The sequence below is a fragment of the Tachyglossus aculeatus genome, chromosome 3 (assembly GCF_015852505.1).
Source record: "Tachyglossus aculeatus isolate mTacAcu1 chromosome 3, mTacAcu1.pri, whole genome shotgun sequence".
In the NCBI taxonomy this organism is placed as follows: domain Eukaryota; kingdom Metazoa; phylum Chordata; class Mammalia; order Monotremata; family Tachyglossidae; genus Tachyglossus; species Tachyglossus aculeatus.
This window is the reverse complement of record NC_052068.1, coordinates 61,727,223-61,736,910: the sequence shown is the minus strand read 5'-3', so window position 1 is coordinate 61,736,910 and position 9,688 is coordinate 61,727,223.

Sequence of the window (9,688 nt, the reverse complement as noted above, 5' to 3'; positions counted from 1 at the left end):
GAGCCTCACGTGGGGCAACCTGATCACCTTGTATCTCCCCCAGCGCTTAGAACAGTGCCTGGCACATAGTAAGCGTTGAACAAATACCAACATTATTATTATTTATTACCCCCCCTTCTCTTCCTCTCTCTCCCCTCTCCCATCTTGCCGTACAAGCCGCAAGAATCTAAATCTCGTTGCCTTACCTCTTTCATTAATATAGAGCTCCACGCTCAATTAGCCTGCTGTTGGATAGGGACCATCTCTATATGTTGCCAACTTGTACTTCCCAAGCGCTTGGTACAGTGCTCTGCACACAGTAAGTGCTCAATAAATACGATTGACTGAATGAATAAATACGATTGAATGAATGAATGAATGAAAATTGCCCTGCTCGGAAGCCTCAGCCCCCTGATGGGAAGAGTTTGTCGCTTTGGTTCTCGCCAAAGTTCAATCATGAGATTGTCTGCGGAGGATGTCCGCAGGCCCTCCGGCGCGCCACCGAGACCCCCATCCCATTTCATCATCATCATCATCATCATCATCAATCGTATTTATTGAGCGCTTACTGTGTGCAGAGCACTGTACTAAGCGCTTGGGAAGTACAAATTGGCAACATATAGAGACAGTCCCTACCCATTTCACACAGCTCACAACAATTCAGGGTCACACGGTTGACCTGAACTAGATTCAAACCAGCACCTTAGAAGAGAAAGATATTCCGCTGGACAAACCCTGTGCTCTCCAATTTCTTTAAAATTCTTGACTCTTCTCTCTCATTCTAGACTGTGAGCCTGGGCCGGAACCATCTCTATATGTTGCCGATTTGTACTTCCCAAGCGCTTAACGCAGTAAGCGCTCAATAAATACGATTGAATGAATGAATAAAACAAAATAAAACAAAAAAACACTACACTGACAATGAGCTCAAAACCCTGCAGTCTCCAATTTCTTTAAAAAACAATAATAACTACACCGACAGTTCGTTTATCATGTGGAGTTCTGACTGAGGTGTTAAGCGGCCAGTGTGATTTACAAATGTAATGCAACACAAAAAGATTACCATCAGGTTTTGGACAGATGTTTATAATAATAATAGCGATGGCATTTATTAAGCGCTTACTATGTGCAAAGCACTGTTCTAAGCGCTGGGGAGGCTACAGGGTGATCGGGTTGTTCCACGGGGGGCTCACCGTCTTCATCCCCATTTTACAGATGAGGGAACTGAGGCATAGAGAAGTTAAGTGACTTGCCCAAAGTCACACAGCTGACAATTGGCGGAGCCCTTATTAGGGCCAAGTGCAAGAATATGATTGATATGGGATCATCATCATCATCATCAATCGTATTTATTGAGCGCTTACTGTGTGCAGAGCACTGGACTAAGTGCTTGGGAAGTACAAGTTGGCAACATATAGAGACAGTCCCTACGCAACAGTGGGCTCACAGTCTAAAAGATCATCTGTAAAATGGGGGTGAAGACTGTGAGCCCCATGTGGGACAACCTGATCACCTTGTATCCTCCCCAGCGCTTAGAACAGTGCTTTGCACATAGTAAGCGCTTAACAAATACCATTATTATTATTATTATTATGGGATCCATTTGAAGAGCACTAGGCAATATCATCATCATCATCAATCGTATTTATTGAGCGCTTACTGTGTGCAGAGCACTGTACTAAGCGCTTGGGAAGTACAAGTTGGCAACATATAGAGACAGTCCCTACCCAACAGTGGGCTCACAGCCTAACAGGGGGAGACAGAGAACAAAACCAAACATACTAACAAAATAAAATAAATAGAATAGATATGTACAAGTAAAATAAATAGAGTAATAAATATGTACAAACATATATACATATATACAAGTGCTGTGGGGAAGGAAAGGAGGTAAGATGGGGGAGATGGAGAGGGGGACGATAGGGCTCCAGTTTTATTTTTGTAGTTCTGAACCTTCAGAGGGGTTGGAGGAAGAGCCCCACTGGAGAACAACATATTCCTTGTAGCAAAAAGAAATATTTCTATGGTTATGAAAAACCACAACAACTTTACAAGGTTGAAAATATGCACGCTGCCCTATGAAAATATCCTATTTTATCAAAGAAGCATGCACTTTGTTCATTTACACGCTGACCTTAAAAACAGGTGAAAATGTAGATCAATCAATCGTATTGATTGAGCGCTTACTGCGTGCAGAGCACTGTACTAAGCGCTTGGGAAGTCCAAGTTGGCAACATATAGAGACAGTCCCTACCCAACAGTGGGCTCACAGTCATCATCATCATCATCATCAATCGTATTTATTGATTAGTCTAGAGATGTAGATGTAGATGACCAAAGTACGTGCTTATTTCGGAGCCAAAGAGCTTCAATCAAGGAATTTATTTTTTAAAAACAGCAACCCAGTTTCCTGAACTCCCGGATACCACCAGAAATGCAACCCCGGGTCTCCCTGGGCTCAAGGAGGGTTTACCTCGCCGCAGAGGTAAATGTGGAAAATAAAAGCTGGAACTACCAAGCAGCCACCAAGAAAGCACAGACAATCGTACACGTGGTAACACAAAAGCAACAATCTGTTAACAATCTACTCTGTGTGGTCATGGGTGGCTCTGGCAAGTTTAGCAGATAGGGATTTTTAAAAGCAGCTGCTTTTTCTTCTTTCCCGATAACCCCTTCCACCTCCCCTCTAAAAGCCAGTCTGGGGGTCGCTCGGCAATGAGTTTTGCAGAGTTGTGGAAACCGCTTCCCTTCCCCTCCACTCAACCCCGGCAGATGTGAGTGCAACTATCCCAAAACATACCAAATTCTTCGCACAACTTCTGGAGGTGCTTAATGAAGGCGAGGGGGAGACGGAGGTGATGGAGAAAATTGTGTGGGAGTTGTGCTAAAGTTGTGAGCCCCACATGGGACAACCTGATCACCTTGTATCCTCCCCAGCGCTTAGAACAGTGCTTTGCAAACACCAAAATTATCATTATTATTAAGTGCCGGGAGTAGACACAAAACAGACTGGATGCGGTCTTGGTCACACACAGCGCTCACGTGCAATCGGTGGTATTTCTTGAGTGCTAACTCATTCATTCATTCAATCGTATTTATTGAGCGCTTACTGTGTGCAGAGCACTGGACTAAGCGCTTGGGAAGTACAAGTTGGCAACATACAGAGACGGCCCCTACCCGATAGCGGGCTAATTGAGTGTGGAGCTCTGTACTAATGAAAGAGGTAAGGCAACGAGATTTAGATTCTTGCTGCTTGTACGGCAAGATGGGAGAGGGGAGAGAGGAAGAGAAGGCGGGGTAATAAATAATAATAATGTTGGTATTTGTTCAACGCTTACTATGTGCCAGGCACTGTTCTAAGCGCTGGGGGAGATACAAGGTGATCAGGTTGTCCCACGTGAGGCTCACAGTCTTCATCCTCATTTTACAGATGAGGTTATTGAAGCACAGAGAAGTGACTTGCCCAAGGTCACACAGCTGGCAAGTGGCAGAGCCGGAATTCAGACCCATAATAATAATAATAATAATAATAATAATGGTATTTGTTAAGTGCTTACTATGTGCAAAGCACTGTTCTAAGCTGCTGGGGAGGTTACAAGGTGATCAGGTTGTCCCACTGGGGTCTCACAGCTTTAATCCCCATTTTACAGATTCATTCATTCATTCATTCAATCGTATTTATTGAGCACTTACTGTGTGCAGAGCACTGTACTAAGCGCTTGGGAAGTACAAGTTGGCAACAGATAGAGACGGTCCCTACCGAACAGCGGGCTCACAGTCTAGAAGGGGGAGACAGACAACAAAACCAAACATACTAACAAAATAAAATGAATAGAATAAACATGTACAAATAAAATAAATAGAGTAATAAATATGTACAAACATATATACAGGTGCTGTGGGGAGGGGAAGGAGGTAAGGCGGGGGGATGGGGAGGAGGAGGAGGGGGAGAGGAGAGGAGGAGCCCCCTCGTCCCCCTCTTCATCCCCCCCATCTTACCTCCTTCCCTTCCCCACAGCACCTGTATATATGTATATATGTTTGTACAGATTTATTACTCTATTTATTTATTTATTTTACTTGTACATATCTATTCTATTTATTTTATTAGTATGTTTGGTTTTGTTCTCTGTCTCCCCCTTTTAGACTGTGAGCCCACTGTTGGGTAGGGACTGTCCCTACATGTTGCCAACTTGGACTTCCCAAGCGCTTAGTCCAGTGCTCTGCACACAGTAAGCGCTCAATAAATACGATTGATTGATTGATTGATTGAGAGGAAGGACGGGGCTCAGTGTGGGAAGGCCTCCTGGAGGAGGTGAGCTCTCAGTAGGGCTTTGAAGGGAGGACCCCTGCACTCCCACCCCCCAACCCCGCTAGCCAGATGATCTCGCGCTCCGAAGGAGGTACCAGTTCGAATGAAGCTTTAGCAGTCAGTCGGAAATGCCACGGTCGGACAGGTCTAAATCGCGGCCCATGTTTGCTTGCAGGCTCGTCAATCAAGTTTCTTATGTGGTTCACTTTTTGTTCATCTTTTCAAGTGTTCCCTCCATTTATTTATTTTACTTGTACATATCTATTCTATTTATTTTATTTTGTTAGTATGCCTGGTTTTGTTCTGTCTCCCCCTTTTAGACTGTGAGTCCACTGTTGGGTAGGGACCGTCTCTAAATGTTGCCAACTTGTCCTTCCCAAGCGCTTAGTCCAGTGCTCTGCACACAGTAAGCGCTCAATAAATACGATGGATTGATTCTCAGTATCCCCAGTGGCAAACAAGTGTAGAACTGTCTGCCAGTTCTCCATTTTATTTAGGTAACCACTATTTCTCACCCCTCCTTGTGCAGGACAATCTACTAAACGCTGGGAAACAGATGAGGTCACCGAGGCCCAGAGAAGTGAAGTGACTTGTCCCAAGTCACACAGCCGACAGTTGGTGGAGCTGGGATCGAACCCATGACCTCGGACTCCAAAGCCCGGGCTCTTTCCCTTGAGCTGCTGAAGGGAAAGGGGAGAGAAGAAGGTACAGGAAAAAGGGAAAGAGGAGAGAGAAAGGGGAGAGAGGAGGGGAAAGTTTGTCGGGGCCGATTGTCCTTGGATGGTGACACGGGGCCAGGGCCTGGGCTGAGTGACAGCGTCAGGGCGAGAGCAGCTTGTTAAAGCTCCGGGATAATAATAATAATAACAATAATAATAATAATAATGGCATTTATTAAGCGCTTACTATGTGCAAAGCACTGTTCTAAGCGCTGGGGAGGCTACAAGGTGATCAGGTTGTCCTATGGAGGGCTCACAGTCAATCCTCATTTTACAGATGAGGTAACTGAAGCTCAGAGAAGCGAAGTGACTTGCCCAAAGTCACCCAGCTGACAACTGGCGGAGCCGGGATTTGAACCCACGACCACTGACACCAAAGCCCGGGCACTTTCCACTGAGCCGTGATTATGTTCTTTTGAGCCGTCGGCTCAGCCAACGGCCGGTGTGGTTGCTCAGACCCTGCCGCTGCGGTGACTTTCAACTCTTCCATTTGATTTGGGGAAGTTTAATAAAGACTTTTACTAACCCCATGAGGAGCTGCTATTAAATCCCAGCTGGCCTGGCTGTATGCTTTTTTACAGCCAGGAATGGAGCTGGAGGTTGAATTTTGTATTTATTTGTGCCACAGAGGAGTAAAGTCACAGCTGGATCGTAGAGGGTTAATTGATCCCTCATGCTTCTCCCCATAAATCAACTACATTAATAATAATAGTAATAATGATGGCATTCATTAAGCGCTTACTATGTGCAAAGCACTGTCCTAAGCGCTGAGGAGGTTACCAGGTGATCAGGTTGTCCCACGGGGGGCTCACAGTCTTCATCCCCATTTTACAGATGAGGGAACTGAGGCCCAGAGAAGTGAAGTGACTTGCCCAGGGTCACACAGCTGACAATTGGTGGAGCCAGGATTTGAACCCATGACCTCTGACTCCAAAGCCCGGGCTCTTTCCACTGAGCCACGCTTACTATGTGCAAAGCACTGTTCTAAGCGCAGAGGAGGTTACCAGGTGATCAGGTTGCCCCACGGGGGGCTCACAGTCTTCATCCCCATTTTACAGATGAGGGAACTGAGGCCCAGAGAAGTGAAGTGTCTTGCCCAAGGTCACACAGCTGACAATTGGTGGAGCCAGGATTTGAACCCATGACCTCCGACTCCAAAGCCCGGGCTCTTTCCACTGAGCCACGCTTACTATGTGCAAAGCACTGTATTAAGCGCCGAGGAGGTTACAAGGTGATGAGGTTGTCTCACAGGGGGCTCACAGTCTTAATCCCCATTTTACAGATGAGGGAACTGAGGCCCAGAGAAGTGAAGTGACTTGCCCAATGTCACACAGCTGACAATTGGCGGAGCCGGGATTTGAACCCAGCTCAAAGTTCGATGTTCAATACAGCAAGAGGCACATACATATAAAAGTGTATTCAATAGCGGGGCACATATACAAGAGTGCACCTATGGTATTTTTCAAAATGGAGTTCAGAATCATTCATTCATTCACTCAATCATATTTATTGAGCGCTTACTGTGTGCAGAGCACTGTACTAGGCGCTTGGGAAGTACAAGTTGGCAACATAGAGAGACGGTCCCTACCCAACAGTGGGATGATCTGGAATCTTCGACTGCGCCTGGCACAGTGTTTGGCATAAAGGACGCCCTTACCAAAGGCCACGATTATTATTATAATAATTATGGAATTTGTTAAGCACTTACTATGTGCCAGGCACTATACTAAGCACTGGGGTGGACAGAGAAGCAGCGTGGCTTAGCGGGAAGAGCACGGGCTCGGAAGTCAGAGGAGGTGGTTTCGAATCCTGGCTCCGCCGCTTGTCTGCTGTATGACCTTGGGCAAGCCACTTCACTTCTCTGTACCTCAGTTCCCTCATCTGTTAAATGGGGATGAAGACTGTGTGCCCCACATGGGACAACCCGATTACCTCGCATCTGCCCCAGTGCTCAAAATAGTGTTCGGCACATAGTACGTGCTTAGCAAATATCACAATCATTATTACTACTACTATTATTATTACAAGCAAATCGAGTCCCCGTCCCACGGGGGGCTCACAGTCTCAACCCCCATTTTGCAGACGAGGTAACTGAGGCCCTGGGAAGCGAAGTGACTTGCCCAAGTTCACACGGCCGATAAGTGGTGGACCGGGGATCAGATTCATTCATTCAATCGTATTTATTGAGCGCTTACTGTGTGCAGAGCACTGGACTAAGCGCTTCAAGCGGGGGGCCATACAGGGGGAAATCCTTAGCCACCAAGAAATAGTTTTTGCAGGGCGGAAAGCGGAAAGCCACAAATATGAGGAACAAAGAGGTGATACATTGGGAACAGAAGCCGGCCTACCACCTGTTGAGCAGGAACCACAGGAACCATCCTGGAAAATTTCCTTAAAGGAACAACGTTTCCTTCCAGAGAAAGAGCGGGAGCCTTTTCCTTAATCTCGCCTTCCCTCCCGCCCGACTGAACCAGTGGAAACTGAGCTAAACCGGGATTATGGAGACTTTCTGCTCTGACCCGTTCCCCCCAGTCTCTCCCAGGAAAAGCCGTTGGGATCGCCTAAGTGGACCTGTAATAATAATAATGATGGCATTTGTTAAGCGCTTACTATCAATCAATCAATCAATCGCATTTATTGAGCGCTTACTGTGTGCAGAGCACTGTACTAAGCACTTGGGAAATACAAAGTTACTATGTGCAAAGCACTGTTCTAAGCGCTGGGGAGGTTACAAGGTGATCAGGTTGTCCCACGAGGGGCTCACAGTCTTCACCCCCATTTTACAGATGAGGGAACTGAGGCCCAGAGAAGTCAAGTGACTTGCCTAAAGTCCCACAGCTGACAACTGGTGGAGCTGGGATTTGAACCCACGTCCTCTGACTCCAAATCAATCAATCAATCATCTTTATTGAGCGCTTACTGTGTGCAGAGCACTGGACTGAGCGCTTGGGAAGTACAAGTTGGCAACATATAGAGACAGTCGCTACCTAAGAGTGGGCTCACAGAGGGGGAGACAGAGAACAAAACCAAACATATTAACAAAATAAAATAAATAGAATAATAATAATAATAATGGCATTTATTAAGCGCTTACTATGTGCAAAGCACTGTTTTAAGCGCTGGGGGCATTACAAGGTGATCAGGTTGCCCCCGCGGGGCTCACAGTCTTCATCCCCATTTTACAGATGGAACTGAGGCCCAGAGAAGTGAAGTGACTTGCCCAAGGTCACACAGCTGACAAGCGGTGGAGCGGGATTCGAACCCCTGACGCCTGACTCGAAAGCCCGGGCTCTTGCCACTGAACCACAGCCCACTGTTGGGTAGGGACTGTCTCTATATGTTGCCAACTTGTACTTCCCAAGCGCTTAGTCCAGTGCTCTGCACACAGTAAGCGCTCAATAAATACGATTGATGATGATGATGCTTCTCTATGTACAAGTAAAGTCTGAGGCGGAAATCTTGGATTTCCTTTTTCCTTTTTTCCCCCATATTTCTGACCATGTGGATGTTCCAACTCCTAACGAAAAAAGGAAGATGAGTTACCTGAGGCCCAGAGAAGCGAGGTGACTTGCCCAAGTCTCTGTAATAATTATATAATTAACTATATTATATTATTATATTATTAATAATTACATAATTAAATAATAATATAAAATGATTAAATATTAAATAAAATTAAATATTAAATAATTTAATGATAATAATTCCCTGAAATAATAATAATGGTATTTGTTAACCTCTTACTGTGTGCCAGGAACTGTACTAAGCACTTGGGGGGATACAAGCAAATCAGGTTGGACACCGTCCCTTTTCCCACATGGAGCTCACGGTCTCAATCCTTACTTTACAGATGAGGGAACTGAGGCCTAGAGAAGTGAAATAACCTGCCCAAGGTCACACGGCGGACGAGTGGCGGAGCCGGGATTAGAACCCAGGACCTTCTGACTCCGAGGCCCCGGGCTCTAGCCACTAGGCAACACTGCTTCTCATTTCTTCTCTCTGGGGTCATTTCCTAGGACAAGGATCGAATAGAAAAGCCTCCTTTCCCATGCTATTCGACCGGCCGGCGACATACAGAGACGGTCCCTCCCCAACAACGGGCCCACAGTCTAGAAGGGGGAGACAGACAACAAAACAAAACATGTGGACAGGTGTCAAGTCGTCAGAACAAATAGAATTAAAGCTAAATGCACATCATTAAGAAAATAAATAGAATAGTAAATAATAATAATAATGGTATTTATTGAGCGCTTACTGTGTGCAGAGCACTGTACTAAGAGCTTGGGACAAGTCGGCAACAAATAGAGACGGTCCGTACCCAAAAAAACGGGCTCGCAGTCTAGAAGGGGGAGACAGACAAAACATGTGGACACCATGGCTCAGTGGAAAGAGCCCGGGCTTGGGAATCAGAGGTCGCGGGTTCAAATTCCGACTCCCCAACTTGTCAGCTAGGTGACTTTGGGCAAGTCACTTCACTTCTGTGGGCCTCAGTTCCCTCATCTGTAAAATGAATGAATGAATGAATAAATAAAATGAACGAATAAAATGGGTATTAAGACTGTGAGCCCCACGTGGGACAACCTGATCACCTTGCAGCCCCTCCAGCGCTTAGAACAGTGCTTCGCACACAGTAAGCACTTAGCAAAAGCCATTATTATGACTACCATTATTAATAGTA